Source organism: Peromyscus californicus, unplaced genomic scaffold (assembly GCF_007827085.1).
Source record: "Peromyscus californicus insignis strain IS unplaced genomic scaffold, ASM782708v3 Scaffold_22__1_contigs__length_63687245, whole genome shotgun sequence".
Taxonomy (NCBI): Eukaryota; Metazoa; Chordata; class Mammalia; order Rodentia; family Cricetidae; genus Peromyscus; species Peromyscus californicus.
The window spans coordinates 33,490,087-33,510,470 of NW_026294525.1; the positions used below are offsets into that span (position 1 = coordinate 33,490,087).

The following is a 20,384-nucleotide window of genomic DNA, read 5'->3' on the forward strand; positions in this document are numbered from 1 at the left end:
GAGGGCATGGTGAAGGGCATTTCCCTGCTACATCAATCACAACTTCACTTCCTATGATAATCAGTTAACGTATTAAATACCAAGCGTCTTATAAATTTATAGCCTTTCTCAGAATTGTCTATCCCTCCACATTGTTTATTAAATAAATAATCTGCTAAAATATTTTTTAGGTTTACTCGTGTACATAGGTATGTGCATGTGAGCATGTGTGTGTGTGTGCATGCATGTGCATGTGCGGACCAACAAGATGGCTCAGTGAGTAAAAGTGTTTGTGTGCTTAAGCCTGAGGGCCTGAGTTTGATCCCTGGCTATGTAGCTGGAGTATTCCCATGTCCACCTGGCTCCTGCATTTCACAGCATACAGAAAGACATCTCCAGCATGGCTATTATAAGGTGGCGGGAGAGAATTGACTCTGAAACTATCCCCTGACCTCCACATGAAAACCATGGCATTCATCTTCAAACACACACACACACACACACACACACACACACACACACACACACCTATCTATAATGGAATGCAAACTAATGTAGAACATTTCTTTAAAACTAAAGAAATAGTCCAGTCTGATGGCACATGCCTTTAATCCCTAAACTTGGGAGCAAAGGCAGGTGGACATCTTGTCTGCATAGTGAGTTCCAAGCCAGCCAGGGTTACATAACTTAGACCCTGTCTCAAAGAGAAAAAAAAATCTCCTGTTTGAAGAAAGGGTTCATCAAAGTACTATTTATAATGCCAAATGTTTGGAAATAGCCTTGAGGTCCAAGTTTAAGGGTATGATTAATAAACCATGACATACACCATGCAACCCAATATTACACAGACATTATTAAAGTTGCCTAGAATTTGGAAAGTATTTAACACATAAGGTTAAGCAAACAGAGCAGGTTGTAATATTAAGTATGGAAAAAAACTCATTAAAAATGAGGAGAAGAAAATGCCAAATGTTATGGGTGCCTTTGGGTTATAGGATTATAGTTAAGATTTCTCCCTAGATTTTTTAATCCTTCATGTATTTTCCAAAATTTTAATTGAGAGTGGGCTTTGCTTTGCAATTAGAAACAAAAATAACTCTTCAGAAGTACTGAGTAACTGTTGTGTTATAAATATGTGCACATGTATATGTTCTCTGGGCCCATCTGACTCCCATTACTAAGAAAGGGAAAATGTGTCCCTTTGACACTAATATCTGCCTGGATGGAGTATTGAGGATTTTTTAATTCATGCCACATCTCAGACTAAAGATGATGATTTTTAAAAAGAAAATGTTTTTTTCTCAACACTTCTGGAATTAGTTCACTCTTCATAAAAACAAAAACAAAACCTTGTATTATTTTGGTTTCATAAAACTCCAATATTCTTCTCGTTCACAGCTTTAATTCCGTGTCTCTCAATCATTATTTATATGTGGCTGTCTTACTGTGTTACGGGACTCAATCCCTTACCTCAAGGACCGCTTAGTCCAATGGGAGAAAAACATGAACATTGTCTGACCCGAATAATGACAAAATATCCCCTGATTCGGGGTGCCAGAGGCTGATGTCAAGTGTCAACTTTCCTCCATTTCCTTCCATATTGTTTTCTGAAAGCAGACCTGAAACTGAACCCAGAGCTCACCAATTCAGTCCACCTGGTTGACCTGACCGTAGCAAACCTCTGAGGTCCTTCTGGCCCTGTGCTGAGATTGTAGGCACGATGGGGATTCAAACTAAGGTTCAGGGGTGATTGTCTGTGATTTACCCCTGAAGCACCACCCTTAGTAGGCAGCAGGCAACTGCTAGGTACCTGCCCCCTCCCCCGGGGCGTGGCCGAGGGGGGTGACTCCTTAAGACCTGGGATGTATAGGTGCTCCCTCTCTTGGCTACCTCGTGGTCTTAGATGCTGGATGCTGTTGCTGCGGATCAAGGCAGAGTTCTCCAGCTAACCGCGCTGGACCGTGCCCCACCCCTCCTTGATCCCGTGACCAACTCCCTTATGCGTGTGGTGAGTTAATCCAAAATAAATCTCCTTGATTATCAGACAGACTCCGTGGAATTGCCTCACTAAGGTCCCCATGCTTGTGACTCACAGTTCACTGACTGAGCCGCCTCCCCGGCCCCAGTCACTGCTTCTCTATCAACTCCAGTGTTCGCTTCTCTAGCTCTGCCTCCTTCTAGATAAGCTTTATGAAGATACAGAGTCACAGGATTTACGCCACTGCAATCCCCATTCCCAAACCCCACAACCCTGGCCAACATCGTATCAGTAATGCCCAACTCTCTCCCACTGAGACACCTCTCATTCCCCTGTGTACATTGGCCCTCTTTTTAATGAGCAATCAATAATTTGTTCAACTCCAGGGAAGTCCTGGTGATTTCTGGCTGCAGAGCACCGGATGCCCTCCTTCTTCTCTGCTCATGCACAGTCCCGCCCTTCCCTCCTGCTGGAAGCCTCTGGTGTCTGACCTGCATTTCAGATGTCCTATTCCTTTCCGTCTTCATAGCATTTATGCTCAGCTGTTGTGGCTGTGTATTTCATAACAGTAGCTAGCTCTGTGCTCTCTGTTACTCTGAAAAATTCCTTGAGCCTCACTTTCCAAAATAGGCTACAAGATTCTCACAAATAAATTAATTTTCATATATCTCATTACTCTTCTCATGCATGTGTGTACATGAGCACATACACACAAACACACTGAGTGAATTGCACTTACATCTATCCATACATCTAAATCAATAAAAGTTTTCTTTTGCATTTGTTGTAGAATGGCAATGTTATTTATATTTCATAGTATAGCCTTTCAAGTAGGACCTTAGGGTGATACTATGTAACTAGGATGTTCCATGTATCTACTTTACTCAACATGTCATTGGTCACTTTCTCTCTCTCAATCTCTGTCCTCTGTGTCTATTTCTTACTTTCCATCTTTCTAAGCAAAGAATCTTCATGTTTGAAGGTAACTTCAGGCCATGGCCATTGGCAGAGATGTCCTTGTCTGTAACTGAAAGCAATGACTAAAATTAACCTCTCAAGCATCTAACCTGCTGGTGTATTCACCCTGCATGGTGATAGGAACTCTGTATTAGAGGAAAGGTCCTACTAGAGAATTGTGTTTTGACAAAGTCAAACACACCTCTGCAGGCCAACTCTTTACACAGTCCTGCTCTCATACTTACGAGTTTTAAAGGTCACCCACCTCACTGTCTTCTTTCATAACCAGATATCTGCAGGACTCCCTATTTGTCACTTGGACTTGAAGTTGACCTTGCCCTGCTAGGACCAGAGAGACTCCCTGAAAATCCAGGATGAATTCCAGATTCTGACAGATCTGGGATTCTGTGCCAGCTCCTTCAGATTCTTGTCTGGCTCCAGGAGTTCAGGCAAATAATATTAACCTCTCTGAGCCTCATACCTTGGCTCCAAAAGGGAATGTAGATTATACTTATCTTTCCAAGGCTGTAGTGAAGATTTAGTGAGATCCTGTACATCTAAGGTGCATGGCAAATACACTGCAAATGTCAGCTTCTCTTGGCACACAATGCCTGACAGCGAATAGAATCCCCCTCCCTCTGAGGAGATGCCTCTTTCATATTCTATTGATTTACCTAGGGAAGATGGGTAAAGTGGAGACATATGGCCGAGTTCCTGTTCTCAGGCCAACAATCAAACTGTAGCTGCTCTATTGATCTGCCCACCTGTTCATTCTTCCGGCCCCGCCCCCATCCCTGCCTCTTGCTGCTATGCCAAGTTCCACACCAAGAATCTGTACATGGGAACGCTTTGCTGGAGCCTCACCTTGACACCCTGTCTGATATGTCTGTGAGCATACATGCTTGGCAACTTTGCATAAATAATCCTGTCCTGTGCCATCTGAAGGACACTCATGTCTGGCACTTAGATTGCGTACAAGAAAGTCTACTGAGCCTGCCATTCAGTTTGGTCTATTACAATGTACCCCACATTGGCCTTGAGAAATGATATTGCACCTCGGTATAGCATAGGCTGTGGCTATCAGGCTGAGAGCTGGAATCCGGGATTTACCACTTAGTGCTTACAAAATCTTGACTTGGTAATTCGCCTCCTCCAGCTTTCGGTTTTCTCACTTTAGACTCTTGAGAAGCTTAAATACTATAATGACTTAAACCTTGCCCATGGGACCTGCCACACCAGTAGTTTAGGGCCTAGGGAGATGGATGTTAGTAAAGTGCTGCTATGCATTTATGGGGACTAGAGTTTGGCTCTCCAGCACCCCTGTAAAATGTTGGGTATGGCCGGGCGGTGGTGGCGCACGCCTTTAATCCCAGCACTCGGGAGGCAGAGCCAGGTGGATCTCTGTGAGTTTGAGGCCAGCCTGGTCTACCAAGTGAGTCCCAGGAAAGGCGCAAAGCTACACAGAGAAACCCTGTCTCGAAAAACCAAAAAAAAATGTTGGGTATAGCAGCATGGGTCTGAGGTCCATGCTGGGGTGAGGAGCAGAGATAGGCAGATTCTTGAAGTTCCCTGGCCAGCCAGTTTAGTCAATTGGTGAAATGGAGATTCAGTGAGAGACTCTGTCTGAAATATTAACCTGGAGAAGGTAATTGAGGAAGAAAGCCCAATGTCCACCTCTGGCCTCCACACACTTGCACACTTTGACGCCAGACTTGCCTATGTGCAAAGTATGCATCACTGTGTAGGTGAGAACAATTATACATAGTAACAAGTGCATTGTTTTTATCTGGAGCACCATTTTCTTTGTGTACCACTTCTCTGTGATCTTTACAGAACTGTCAATCAAGAAGCAGCCGTCGCCTTCCCATCAGCATCTGTGTGCTACCAAAAACCACACACAGAACGAGTCTGGCACATATCCTAATCCAGGTTACCACAGGACACTCTCTACTGTACGTAGGGACTAATGCTGTGGCCATTGAAGCCAGAATCTAAGAATCCTTCCAAGAGGTATAAATGAGACGTGGAAGAGACAGGATCTCTCTCTTTCTTATGGATCTCAACTTGAAAGCACAGGTTTGGAGCTACTGACAGTGACTTTCTTTTCACAAAGAAAGACCTCTGGATAAAACTGATCCAGAGAGAAATGGAGCTAAGAAATAAGGAGAGAAAGAATCCAGACAAAGTCACATGCATCTCGGATTCCACCAGCAAGATCCACTTTTAGACTTTCCATTCACATCAGCCAGCAAATCCTTTCTGGCCTAATCTAGTTACATGTGCATATAATCAAATGAATCCTTGACCAACTCACAGAAATCCTAAGCGTAGCGATGGCAGAGGTACTGGGCCATCTTTTGCAATGTGATGTTCAGAACAGGGGGAGCAGATACAGCAGGAAGGGACCTACAGTTCTCCCCTGTTTTCCTACTCTGTAATACTCGTATTTTTTGTTTTGTTTTTCTGTGTAACTTCCCCTCTAGTGATAAAGTTTCCAAAGAAGGACTTGTTCCTACATATCCTACCAACAGTGACTTGGTCCACAGATCCTCGCCTTTATATAATTTGTAGGTATTTCCCTTTTTACAGTGCACTTGGAGTTCTTGGAACAGTCTTATCAAGGACCCAGTGATAAGTCACTTCTCATTCAGGAAAGGGGAAAGGGGTTAAGTGGGTAGAAACAGGAGCAACCAGACTAAACACCAATGGTCAGAACCCAAAGCATCCCAGATGTTCTCAAACTCATAACCAGGCATTTTTGTCTTCTAGAATATAGTTTTCACTGAAAAATTCAACCCTCCATTAAAGTCAGACATCAAGCTTACCTCTCTTCTTTATTCAGGGTTTCCAAGGCATGCTTAGTGTCTCTTCTATCTCCATGCAGAGAAGCAATAGAGTGCACTTTGCTAACGTGCGTTGTAGCACCAGCCTGGCCTCTATCACCTTTCTGCTCTAATTACCTCTGGAGGTTGTTAGGAAAATCAATTGCTATTATTTGTGAAAACTCATGGAAAAATCAACAAGCACCGAGTGAGAGTTGGTGTTTGCTATTTGATTTTACTGTCAACTGGGATCACCATGATGGACCACATGCCCCGGGCTAGATTGCTTTCATTTCCAGCTGGCAGGCATTATCCTTTCCCCACATCCGGCAATCTTATACCCTGCCTTCCTCCATCCCTCACACTACAAGCCATACACCCCTCACATTCAGATTTTTCCCCCGTATCCTTAATTCCACCAGAACTCATCTTATAGCATTAGTTAAGAGGATATAAAGGTCTCCAATCCAAGGTCACTGTGCAGATGAGGACATCAGGGACCAGAAAGGCCAAACAACTTATCCAAGGCTACGTAATCCTTTGGGATCTGCCTGAACTGCTCTGGAGTCTGCACCCGTCTCCTGGTGTCCACAGACACTCCAACACTCCACATGCCTCAAAGTCTGGACTATGTTTACCAGACTCCTCCTCACCAGCCTAACTCCTGTGGGGTGTCCTCTGTTGGACGACCTCTCAGTGAGTGCTCATCGGTGCTCTGAGCGACTGGGTATGCGTCAGACACTAGCAGACAAAACCCATCTTCAGTCCAGGGACAAGCAAATAGACTTGATAAAACTGCAAGCCTCGTATTCCTGGAGAACATCAAAGATTCACCTCATCTCAGATTTGTTTTTCTTCCCCTTACATTCTGGTTGATAAACAATGTAATAACTTTTGACTTCCTGTGAACACTTTTTTAAATCCCATTTTCTTAAGAAATGCAAAAGGTGACATTTGCTTGTTTTTGCTCTTGTTTCCACAGACCGAGTATGAGTTTCTTTTTCTTTTTATTGAGTTCTGGTGAGATCTAGCTTAGCCAATCATTTCAGATTCACTCCCCCTGATGTCAGAAGTTCTCTTTCTGTGTCCAATGAGCCATTGTCAAAATCTGGAAACTATGAAAGTCCAAATGCAGCAGTCCAACTCTTGGCACATTCAAAAGCGTATCTAAAAATTGTGCTACCTTAAAACGACAAGAACAGCAATCTCCCCTCACCAGGGGCTCCTGAGCTTCCAGCCCTTCCTGGTTCCAGGTGTCATATGAATACTTTGTGTTTACCTAGGCCAGCCTCAGAAGCAACAGGTTAAGTTACTCTGTGCCAGCCCTCTGGATCTAACATTCAGACCCTTCCGACATACCAGCTCTCTCCTACTAAAGACTTTCCCAGCCTAGATACAAAGGTAATTATAGCCCTGGTTACAAATTATCTCATAATTATAAGGTATCTGGTAGGATTGTTAAAGAAAAGTTATTAACACCCCAGTATACATTTTTAAGATTCAAAATGCAACATTAAATCGCTAAAGTGTTGAGGGACCATTTCCACTTAATGGAAGCACTGGTTTTTCTTTTAGAAGAATGCCCAATTCCTCACTTGAGCTGTTTGAAAGGCAGGGAACGGCCAGCAGATGCTTTCAGTGTGGGGAACCAACAGCGTGGAAATAAAGTGGGCCTTAAAAAGTTTCAAGATACGTTCTACTTTTCAGCAAAATGATAAGATGTCCTAGTACCAACAGTCAAGTCAGAAACAAAAGGTCATTGGACGTGTTTTCATCCTGCAGCAAATGGTACACTATTATTGCGGGAAACAGCTTTCGCGCCCACTGGTAACATCTACGCACAAAACGCTGCGAAACTTGGTTTGATTGCAAAAAGGAAATAGTTCGATACAAATTACATTTGCCGATTCCTGAACCGGTTCCTGCTGTCAACCACTGAAGGTCTTCAGAAGAAAAGACAGCGCGGGGGTAAACCAGGCATATTTAGTTTTGAAATACACCAGACTAAGGTGTACAGGGACTGAAAACCCTGTTACTCAATTATCTACCTATCAGATTAACGAGTACAGATTCTGATTCAAGTTACTTAATTGCATCTACATATCTGCTGTTCTCTCTGACATTATCAATGCCTGGTAGTGAACAATGAATCATTTTTTTATCACACACACACACACACACACACACACACACACTCTCACGCACACACACATTTCAGAATTTTTTTTTAAAAAAGCAGCAAACACGAAATTCCTGTACCTTCACAACGCATAACGTTGGCATGAACAATCAATTATTGCAAAACAATCAATGGAGCAAACCTTTCGAGTCCTTTCACTTAAGGCAGACTCTGTGGGGAGGAGAGCCGTTGCTGAATCTTACGGATAATTGCCTCTCCTCTTCGCTTCTCTTATGTAGGCAAGACCACACTGAAATGCTGTTCTAAGAACCTCTGCCCACACTTTGTTCTACCACAGATTAACGCCATAGACATCCCCACAAAGAATGCTGACTCTGGAACCTAGACAAAGGAGGGTGTAGCTCGAAGACGACACGGAGCCAGGCGCTCGCAGAAGCCGGCTGCTCACACGCTGCCCGGCACCACCTCTCCTGTGCTCCGGGAACCAAGAAGTCTGGAACTGATGGCGGACTTGGTTCATTCCCCAAACTTTGGGAGTCAGTGTTTCCCCCTAACTCTGCAGGCTAAAGCGGAGGGGAGGAGAGGGGGGCTGCAGAAGCCCCGAGTACCGCTGCAGGGTTCGCCCACCCATCTCTGCAAGTCCCTCAGCGCCCCGGTGGTCCCCTCACCTGTCCTGAGCGCCGTGTCTCCCGTGTCTTGGGTGGTCTCTTGGGGCTCTTCGCTCTCGCAGCTGTCGCGACGGCGTGCGCCTCCGGGGACCAGCGTGGGAGGCGGCCGGGTCGGGGGCGTCAGGCGGAATCTGGGCAACGGCGGGCAGCCGCGGTCTCACTCCCCATCCCCGCGGGGCTCAAGCTGAGGACGCCGCGCGCGGTCACCGCGGGAGGATGAGTCAGGCCGGGGTGCGGGCGCCCTGACTCGCGCATCTGGGGGACGCGGCCGCCGCCATCGGACGCGCGGAGTCCCAGCACCCCTGCCCTCCCAGGGCACCGGTGGGGCAAGGCGAGCGAGGCCAGGCAGGACAAGCGGATCGCAACTAAGGCGTCTCCGCCCCGCTGCCAAGAAAGACAAAAGGAAAGCGGGGCTTCGGGGAAAGTTTTGGGCTCGGTTCCCGATGGATTCCAGCCCCCGAACTCTCTCCCCACCTCCCAAGAGGAGGATCGGGGGCGAGGGCGGAGACGGGCTTCCCGGAGCGTCGCCGCCAGCCGGGGACCCAGACGGTGCCAATCGCACCGCCGCCCACGACCCGTGGGAACTCCGCCGGCCCTGCCACGCCGCTGTGCCTGGAACCGCCTGCCGGATCGGCCCCTCTCCTTCCGGACCCCAACCCAGGCGCCCAGCGCCCTGGCTGCAAAGTTGTACTTCTAGAGCCAGGAGGGCGCGCACACAAAACCCATCTCGGGAACAAAGTATCGCTTCCAGGCGCTCTGCATCGGCTGAAGGCCAGCGGGCGGAAGCGGACACACCCACTCGCCTCTCACCACTGCCGGACCCGGGGTCCAGAGAGGGAGATCCCCGCCTCTCCTGTCCCAATAAGAACTGGAGATCCCCGGCCCACTCGGTGTTTTCTGGAAGCAGAAGCCATAGGACCCTCGGCTCCACGCCCCTCCGATGCTTTCTTAACAGATGCAGCCTGGGCTGGTCGGGGTCCCCCTGGCGGCTGCACGGGTGCTGTGCTAACACAATCAGACTTAAACGCCCACCTTCCCTCCACCCCAGGGATATTGCATGCTCTGAGCCCCCAGGGGATTAAACTACTTTAGCATCCTGGGAAGTTAGATCCTGTAGAGTGGACTAGTTGGTTGGGTGGGTGGGTGGGGTGCTCTGGGCATGGGGTTTTTTGGGGGAGAGGGCCGAATTGCGTCCTAAGAATTAGAATAAATGAGTCTGCTCCAGATATCAAATCCAATAAAGGCTTCAAGTTACCCAAAAGTATCAGTGAGTGGAGATCGTGTCTTGTCCATAAAGTGAAATGATAGTTACCTGCATTTCTGCAAGAGACTAAAGCGATGACGCTTGCTGAAGGGTCATAAATAAGTAAATAAAATTTCATATTCCAACAACCACATTGAAGGACACCAAGCTTAGCTGGACTATGGTTTCGTAAACCTGCAAGTTCTTTGGATGTTTTTTAGCTCATAGGCAATAGGCAAATATTCTGCTGTGGTATGTCGCTATTGCAGTGAGTCATCTACTGATCTCCTTCCTCAGGATTCCATGCCCAAAAAAAAAAAAAAAAAAAAAAAAAAAAAAAAAAAAAAAAAAAAAAAAAAAAAAGAAGGAAGGAGAATTCTACATTCCAAAATGAATGAATGTAATGCAACTCCTAGAGTCCGACAGGCCAGTAAGGTTGCATCCTACGGCAGGGAGGAGATACTGGGAAAATGGGCAATGAAAGTAAACATTTTCTTGCATCAACTAGACAATCTGGAGGTTAAACACTTTTTGTAAAATTGCATGACCAAAATGCTTTTGAAAAATGAAAGAAGATGGGATGGGGTTGGAGAAATGAGTCACCTTGCAAGCCATCTGTGGTTTCTGCTTCTCCCACCTTCATCAGGAGTCTTTGGCCCAAAGCCATTTGCTCAGTTCCTTTAGGTTTCCTAATGCATTTCTCAAGGAACCCTATTAAGAGTTGAGCCTACTAAGCTTCTACCTGTTCTGAAAGAATGTCCTGAATCTTTCCTTTTCCTTAAAGCCCCCGAGAGTGGGCACTACCCAGTAATTCTTCCTGACTTTCCAGTAAATGAGAAACAGGTTCATACCCACCCCGGGAGCATGATCTAAAACGTACAATGAGACCTTGAAAATGGCAAGCCAGACATTGTAGGCACTAAATGACCAGGCAGTCCTCAGAAACGGGTGGAGACCATGGAGGAAGATCAAAGCTCATTCTTACGACCACTGATCATAATTACCAATCCGAACTTACATTCTAATTATTCAGCCAAATCATCATAATAAAAGAAGGACTAAGTGAGATCACCAACATTAAATGATCTTAATGTATTTTTAAAATAATTAGTATTCGAAAAATTCAATAGTAAATTACCCTGTAAATTGAGGATTATCTGCAGTTCAGTAGTCTAAGCAACCACCAAGATACAATCATCAGTTCCTCTCTGGCACTTAGTGCTCAAGACAAGCTCAGGTAAATTATTTAATCTTTGCTAATGGCCAATATTTTACATCTGAAAAGGGCCCAGTGAGCATACCATGTCAGTAATGGATTTTGGACTTAGCAGCTGCATATCTACTGTAATATAATGGATGGGAATCAACTATTCCCTACTTCTCAGGGTAAAAGCTGCCGGTGCTTCACACATAATTATTTTGTGAGTGTGTCATTCTGAGATGTGTAACTTTCCATTAGATCCAGTCCACCCTAAAAGATCACATGGGTACAGAGTAGAGAAAAAGCACTGCTCTCGCTAATTGAAGTTTAATTACCTGAAGGGCATTTGAATGTCATTTCTCTTATTCCTTGAGTAGAAAAAAAATACCTGATGTTGTTATAAGATAGGTTAAAATAATATATATTAGGTTCTTATGACTTGTTATATGCTCAGTTCATTTAATTGAATACACACCCACTCACCAAATGTGTTTAATACTATGGTAACAAAAGAAAGGAGAACTTTCCCCAGTATCAAGAAGTAATGAGAAAAAATGTCTATGAAGGTGAGCAGTTTTACTCAGTACATTATAAACATGCAAACCTGATGGGTGAGAAGACACTTTTAAAGAAATATGAAAACATATATCAGAATGGAAAAGTATGACCACTGGAATTTTAAGATTAAAAAATATGTATGTGTGTGAGCCTGTATATGTACATGCCATTTGTGTACAGGTGTCCGTGGAAACCAGAAGAGGAAGCCAGATCGCAGGAGCTAGAACTACAAAATACAATTATGAGATGCCCAACATGAGTCCTCTAGAAAGGCACCAGTGGTCTTAACCACTGAACAATCTCTCCAGATGTAGATCAGGTACAAGTCTAAGAGAAAAATCATTAGACAAATTGGATGAAATTAAGTCATTTTTGCCACTCAGACCTAAGAAGAGGGTCCTCAGCATGAAAATGAAATGACCAATGAAAAGGAAATTGTTAGACTTTCGACTGAACTACTTGGATCAAACTGTGGAATAGGTCGATAGTCTGAAATCCCCTGAGCTCCACCACTAGCAGCCATGGTTACGTTTCAAAGCAGGGGCACAGAAAAATAAAGTCAAATGAGAAAATGACCTTTCTGATTCTATCCTTCGAATAAAGACATAAGTAGAAGGAACACAGGCGAAAGAAAAAGACAGTGGGACTACGTATCTTAATAGACTGCATTCACCCCATTTCCCATCGACTCTGAATAGTACTTCCTCATATTTTTGGTTTTCGCTATGTCTCGACTCTCGTTCAGAGGGGTTAGCCGCAGCAGATGATACTACTGTTCAACAAACACGCAATCAAGAGTGCTACTTCCCCTCAGGTAGATGTTTGATGATGTCAGCATCATGCCGGTAGTTAGACACTATATAAGTTCAGCATTAGTTCTGTGCTAAGTAATAAACTGCTCAGGTTCTTTTTGTCTGTGGGCGCAAAAAAGCTGAAGGGACATGTTTCCAGTTCTTTCCTCTCCACAGATATGTGCTTGTGTGAACTGGACAACCGCCACATGGACAGCAACAACCCAAATACTTAAAAGAAATCCTGATTGTGTGTTTTTGTGGTTAGATTCTGTTCACACAAAATAGAGAACTGATGCAAACAGCGGATAACATAGTAGTTTGGAACCACGTGTTCCGCTGTCCGTGGTCCTGAACCAGGCCTTGTTGGTTGGTGTCTGGCCACTCCCTGTGATTTGTCCTCGACATCATTGGACATAGACTAGCTGAGACCTCAGGATGAATAGCATAACCCTGCTGAACCTCATTCTGCAAGCCAACAATGCTCAATAGTGATTGTCTTGGCTTGCACATCGGAATTTGGGAAGTGCTGGATTAGGACACAGTCCACTTGCCTTGCAGCTAACTTACGTATGGCATCCTTCATTTCAGTCGCTTCCAGAAAAACAGACCAAGTGCTGCCACTTTTAGCTACATTCCAGTTGGTTCTGGCTGTGTGCTATTCCACTGAGAGCGTCCATCTTGAGTCAACTGAGTAGGTCAAAATCCCGATTTCTACTGACTAGCCTGAGTATTTTGAGCCCCCTTCATACATTTCTAACAGTTGTCATATGCTTTTGTAACCTGGATTTGAGTATTTCATAATAATAAAGTAGCAGTTGTAGCTTTCTTAGTCTTGCATGTGCCCTATTTTCAGCAAACCTCTTGGTCACATTTTAGCAGCACTGCCTGGATTAAGGCAGGACAAGCTCACAACAGGAAACACAGGCAAGGTATATCCTTCAACCTACTGTAAAAAGAATGTAGTCTTCAGTTTCCCCTTAATCACATGCTGCTACTTTCAATAAATTTATACAACAAAAATTTAAGCCCCACCCAATTTTCTTTCAGCTGTTTTTTTTTTTTCTGCTTGTAATTATGTTTTAGAGTAAGAAAGATGAGGTCATTGGTTGATAATTACATTAGGTCTGTTTTTATTAAATAAAAACAAGATGATTTTGTGGTTTGAATTCCCAAATGCTCATAAATATCTGGCTGTCTTAATTCTGCTACTGACAGAAACTGGTACACACATACAGTTGATTTTGTAGACAAGCAATCATTTATACTGATGTATAGATCCTAATTAAGCCACAATGTTGGTAAAACAGAGTACAGTTTAAATTACACCATTAAAGATCTCTAGGAATACCCTTTTACATATCTCTTGGGAACATGAGAAAATATTGACACACTCATTTTTCAATACAAACTTTAAACCCAATGATATGTTCTCTTACAATAACCTTTTCATGCCCTTTGAGACTAGAGCTCATTGCTCACTGTGTGGCCGCTGGTCTGGAAACAAATACATATGTGAGAACTAGAGCTAATGTGGACTTCAGCAGGCCAGATCCTATATTGGGTACTATATTTTGCTTTTAAGGCTACTGGCAAATACATGTAGAATGTGTCTATGTAAGGCCTTTCTTGTCCTTTCAATGCTTAATTTATGAATGAAGCTAATCGCCAGTTCAGCATCACATAACAACGCTAGGCCATGGCTTGAACCCAAGTCTACTTATTCAGTGCTCAATGATTACTTGACACTCATAAAATATGGATTGCTTTAAAGCTCAGATAGTAAAAAAAAAAAAATGCTAGTATCCACATATAAGCATTCCTCCAATCTAACCACCCATTCCAAAGGAAACCACTTTGTAGCAAAACATGAACAGAGCTTCAGTTTTATATTATTCATTCATTAATTTTGAGAATGTTTGCATCAAATATCTGGCTTTTCCCTTATACATTATGAAGTGTGCATTAATAAGCACACACAATGCTGATATAAGGTAAGGATTACTGTGTTCTTTGAGTGCACAATTATCAATCTTCATTGTCCATTTGATTGGATTAAGAAAAGAGTAAAGAACACCTTTGTGTGTGTTGAATGAGGGAGTTTCCAGAGAGGATTAATGGAGGAATAAAAACATGTGCTGAATGTGGACAGCACCATTCCATGGGTGAGTGACAAATACAAAATGAATAGGGAAAAGGTCAGCTAAGTGACAGAATTCTCATCCCTCTGCTTCCTGACTATGGATGTAACACTACAGGTAACAAGCTGCCTCATCCTCATGCCTCTGTGACTTCCCCAGCATGATGAGCCAGATGCCCTTAAACCATGATGATAGACCAGATACCCTTAAATCATCATCCAAAATAGACTCTTTATCCCTTAAGTTGCTTCTCATCAGATATTTGATCACAATGGCAAAAGAAATAGCTAGCATTGAGGAATTATCAAAGGCATAAGATCTCATTTCAAAGACATAGAAGACTGACTTTGAAACAACTTCCCTGGCTACATCTACAACACAACTCCTGCACCTAAGGCTCAGGGAACATTTTAAGAGGGGCAGAAAGATGGTAAGATTCACAGGACCAGGAAGTCTGCTGTGATATTGTGTCTCCTAGAAACAAAAGGGACACTTCACCTATGATACCTCAGCAAAATGGCTGCCTAAATAAGACCTGAAAGATGACAATCCCAATTAGATACACTAATGTGGAAAGGGGAAATGTCATGGGTTTTCACTGTCGGACAAAGAACTACAAGCAACCAATGACTGCTGATAAAGAGAGAATTAGTCTCTTCCAGAGATGAGTCCCCTAATTAGTTATCCAATTCAAAGTGGTCTACCATGAAATCATATATACAAAAATCACCTTAAATAGACTCAGCAGGTTGCATTTATATATTTATGCACTTACATATATGTAAGAATATTTTTAAAAAAAAGATTCCATAAATTTGGAAGAGAGTGTGGAGGAACAAAGGAGGGGTTGGAAGGAGGGGATATGGAAAGGGTTGAAGGGACAATAGGGAAGGGGGGAAGTGATGCAATAACATTTTAATTTTAAAAGTTTTAATTACAGGAATATGAATCAATGATGAGGGGTAATATAGTGTTGTATACTAAAGCATGGACATTTAGAAAACATAGAGTCATGTGATGTTTAACAAGGGGCACACACTTTTTAAAAAGGCATTGTTTAGGCAATTTTGTTGGGTGATCATTACTAAGTGTCCTTGAACAAACCTAGATGGTCTAGCTTACAGCATACACCTTGTCTATGTGGGCTCACCCGTGTAGTGATATATTGTGTCCCTCAAAAGATTGTGCACCCTAATAAAGCTTATCTGAGGATCAGAGGAAAAAGCCAGCCACTATGTTAAACACAGAAGTCAGGCAATGGTAGCACACGCCTTTAATCCTAGCATTCGGAGGTAGAGATCCATCTAGATCTCTGTGAGTTCAAGGCCACACTGGGGAACAGAGCCAGGCATGGTGGCACATGCCTTAAATTCCAACACTAGTTAGACATAAAGGTCTGGAAGTCTGTACAGACAGACAGGAAGTGACAGCTGGGCAGGAAGAGGAAGTGATGTAGCTGGGTAGAGAGAGGAAGTGAGATTGCTGGGGCAGAAAGGCATATAGGTGTGGGTACACAGGAAGAAAGTCTCTTTGGAGGCTGAAGGTTGGTAAGGTGAGGTTGGCTGTGGCTTGTCCTATTCCTCTGATCTCTCAGATAAGCTTTATTAGGGTACACAATATATTGGGGGACACACTATATCACCACACACCTGTCCTTCCTAGGCTGTCTGGCTCTGCAGAAATGCTACCATCCCAGGGACTCGAAGCGGTGATAAAACAGTGATAAACATTTGGGCATCTAAATCTACCTAAACATGGGGAAGGTACAATAAAGGTACAGTACAAAAGGTATTTTTATGACTCCTTTTTTTTCCCCCTAGGGCACTTAACATGAGTGGATTTTGCAGGAGCAGAGTGACTCTGAGTAAGTCAGCCAGCCAGTGAACAGAGCAAATGTGAAGGCATAGGGCTGGCATCACCACACATCCAGACTACATTGACTCACTAACATAAGTTCTCCTCTTACTAGTCCATGAATGGTGGCTTATGGTAGCTTCTCCATAAAACCGACATTTCTAACTGTTGGGCTCTTCTGTAACAGCTTGAAATACAGGTGCGCTGCTGAGGTATGTGAAAATGTCTTCCTTAAGTCTTTATTCATGCTATTTTTTTTTAAAGGTTTTATTTTTATTTTCGAACTTTTTGGTTAAAAACCAAGACACAAACACACACGTTGCCTAGGCTTCCATGTGTCTGGAGGATCCTTTTGCCGTCTTCCATCTCCACAGCCTGTCTCACTGGAAGGTCTTCCAGGGCAGAGGCACACGGAGTTAACACCTGGAATCCCTCCTTGCAGGAGCTGCCCAAGGCTCTTGAAGAAGTGTACTCTTTTCAGAAACAGGTCCATGATGATGTGCTTGGTTTTCTTCATTACAGATTTTCCTGTAAGCAGGTATTTTACTAATTATTTATTAATAAAACTCTTCCATTGTCGAGGTTCACAGTTGCTCCTTTTAATGTTATTAGCTTGCCTCTATGTATGTGTGTGTCTCTGTCTCTGTCTGTTTCTCTCTCTCTCTCTCTCTCTCTCTCTCTCTCTCTCTCTCTCTCTCTCTCTCTCTCTCTCTCTGTGTGTGTGTGTGTGTGTGTGTGTGTGTGTGTGTGTGTGTGTGTGTGTGTGTGTGCACCATGAGTGTAGAGGTCAGAGGACAACTTGAAGGATCTGGTTATCTCCTTCCACTGTGAATTCCAGTGGACCATCGGCCTTCACAGCGAGCACTTTTTACCTTATGAGCCGTTCTGTCAGCCCAGACATTGTCAGACATTTTAAAGAACTTGTTGAATCCCATACAAGTTTCAGCTAAGCCTTTCACTGTGAGTTTTCTTGGGGACTCTTCCATTTCATCCCCTTCCCTTTGGTCTGTCCTTCATCTATGGGATCACTTGGTGGGTGGCCATTTTTGGCTCTGTTATGATCCCATGGGGCTGCTGGTGTGGCTGCAGCTTGTCATTGCCTGACACACTGCATTTTAGAGGGCTGTATTTTTGTTGAGAGTCTCCAGCACTGGTATTCAGTGAACAGAGAAATGAATTGCCTTTTCAATCATTCCACATCTGCTAAATAGACCCGAAGAATGAGCTGGGATATAGCTACCTAATAGGATGGAACTCCTGGGTTTGATATCTAGCATTGAAAGAGAAAGAGGAAGGAAGAAGAAAGGATAAAGGGAGGGAGGGGCAAGGAAGGAGAAGGAAAATGGGATGGAGAGCGGAAAAGAGAGAAAGTGTTCTTTAGACTACTTTCACCCAGAGTTTCACTGTGTCTTCATAAATATGTAGCAGGAATCTTAGATGGTCTTATTAATAAAATCAAACCTGAGCCAGGCATTGCGGTGAACTGGAAGATCAGAGAGACAGAACAAGCCACAGCTAACCTCACCTGGCCAGCTTCTCAGCTGGTCTTGTTTCCTCAGACTGGAAGCTTCTGTGTCCTCATCCGAATGGCTCTCAGCTGAACTGCTGCTCGAAACCCTGAAGCTTAACCAGCCAAATGCTTAACCAGCCAAAATGCTTCTAGTTTCTGGTCCTCACACCTTATATACCTTTCGGGTTTCTACCATCACTCCCTGGGATTAAAGGCTTGCTTTCTGGGATTAAAGGCGTGAGTCACCATGCCTGGCTGTTTCCAATGTGGCCTTGAACTCACAGAGATCCAGAGGGATTTCTACCTCTGGAGTGCTAGGATTAAAGGTGTGAGTGCCACCATTTTCTAGTGACACTTTGTATCTAGTGGCTGTTCTGTCTCTGACCCCAGATAAGTTTTTTAGGGTGCACAATATTTTGGGGAACACAATACCACCACATAAATACTCATCTATTTAGGAGCAAAAAGTTTAGATGCATACATATAAAATAATAGATTTCGTTATTGGCTGTATTCACAAAAATACCATAGTAAACTTCCAATGGGCAGGTATCAAAGGAGAAAACTTAGGTGGGAAAAAAAGTTATAGAGCATCTCGTATGATGTAATCCCATCTTTTAAAAAGTACATATGAACATGTGTGTGTGTGTGTGTGTGTGTGTGTGTGTGTGTGTATGTAAGATGTGTCAAAAGACATACAAAACTATCAAAAGAGGCTGTGATCAGGAAATGGAATTGACGGGTGAGGAGATCCTTCTATGTATGTGTTTGTGTATGCGATATGTGTGGGTACGCGTATGTCTGCAGTGCAGGACAGAGGACAGCTTCTGGTATCATTCTGTCAGTGCATCTGTTTTGAGACACAATCTCTCTGTGTTCCTAGCCTCAACCATTAGGCTGGGCTGGCTGGCTGGCCAATGAGCCCCCAGGGACCTGCCTATCTCTGGTTTCCCAGCGCAGGTACCCATGTGTGCCCTCATACATTTCGATGTGGACTCTCAGGATCGCACTCAGCCCTTCATGCTTGTCTAAAAGCATTTTGCTGGCTGCGTTATGACCTCAGTCCATGACTTTTATTTTACATGTTTTTCTTACCAGTTTCATAGTGGTATTCCCACTTTTATAATTAACATTTAAAAGAAACACCCAGGGAGAGTCTTTTTCTTCCTGTCAATAGTGCAGCAAATGGGAGGCATCTTAGAGATACATGATGAGTTTTACAAGTTTACCTCCAAGCTAGGCATAGTAGCTCATGCTTGTCATTCCAGCTCTTGAGCAGCTGAGGCAGGAGGATTACCATGAGTTCAATGCCCATCTGGGCTTGTTGCAGAAATCGGGCCTTTGAGAAATTAAGCACCACTCAAGAGAGTTGGAGAATGCAGGTTCCTTATGCCCATGAACTTAGCCATTTGGATGCTCTGAGAAGCGGAGCTCAGCTCCATGGTTTCTTATAGCATTTACGGGCTGAACCTCTCACTTTCTCTGTTGTTTGGTGGGTTTGAATTTTAGCTTGCACAAACTGAGGACCACGAGAAGGACATTTCTGTAGCAAGCATGTTTACAGAAGTGGAGCAGATAAGGTTTTGCAAAATAAAATAAAAATAAAGAGAAGGAGATTTTAGCAGATACAGGAAGTGAGTTGACTTACAGAACTACAGCATAGCACATATGATTCTTGGCTATAGATTCAGCAAAAACTTTAACTCAATCAAATCCTCCTCATCAGGCTTCACAGAGAAGTCTAGACCAGAATGGCCTATAGAATTAGACCCTGTCTCAAATACAAACAGAAAGAAAACCAGAAGCTAACTTCCAAATTGTCAGAACACTTTACAAGTCTGGCATGAATACACAAGTGCAAATTTTCGAACTACCTTTCACCTTATGATTTATCAACTAAAAGGCAAAATTGAATTCGTGCTGAGATCTGTAGGCTGAATTGAAGCCTTCCTGAAATTTCTCTAATTTCTATACATGTGAAAATGTTTTAAAGAATTTTCTGGAAAACGCAATCAACCCACAGTTTCATTGTGTTTTCTTCGTTTTTTTCCCCCTTGGCTGAAAATAGATTTTTTTTCTCACACAGTACATCTTAACTATGGTTCCCCCTCCCTCTACTCCTCAGTTTCTCCTTGCCTCCTCTCTTATCTGCTCCCACCCCCTTTCTGCCTCTCATTAGAAAACAAATAGGCTTCTAACATAATATGATTAAAAATAACACATTGGAATAGGACAAAACAAACAGAAGGAAAAGAGTCCAATAAAAGACACAAGAAACAGATATAGACACAGAAACCCATGAAACTCTCGTGAATCCCATAAAAACACTAAACTGGAAGCCAAAATAGACAACGGAAGAACCCATGCACAGGGTTACATGCTGCCTCTGTTTGTGTGAGTTCGTATGTTCACTGATCATGTTGATTTAGAAGGCCTTGATTTCTTGGTGTCCTCCATCCCCTCTGGCTCTCATAATCTTTCTGCCTCCACTTCCACAGGTTTCCCTGAGAGGAGAAATTTAATGGAGACATCCCATTTAGGA

The 20,384-nt window shown here is 43.5% G+C and overlaps 1 protein-coding gene across 4 annotated transcripts in view; it reads right to left on the minus strand.

Annotated features, from left to right (window-relative positions):
• Tmem200a (transmembrane protein 200A) overlaps window positions 1-9,416 on the minus strand; it is an 84,312-nt gene extending 74,896 nt beyond the window's left edge. Inside the window, exon 1 of one of the 4 annotated variants that reach the window (XM_052751230.1) lies at window positions 8,545-9,416. The gene's annotated coding sequence lies outside the window, so the exon portion shown is untranslated. Of the gene's footprint in view, window positions 1-5,739; window positions 6,473-7,995; window positions 8,517-8,544 lie in introns of those variants that run through there. The other 3 variants (XM_052751232.1, XM_052751231.1, XM_052751233.1) reach the window with 3 other exon arrangements.
• Window positions 9,417-20,384: the final 10,968 nt, after the last annotated feature.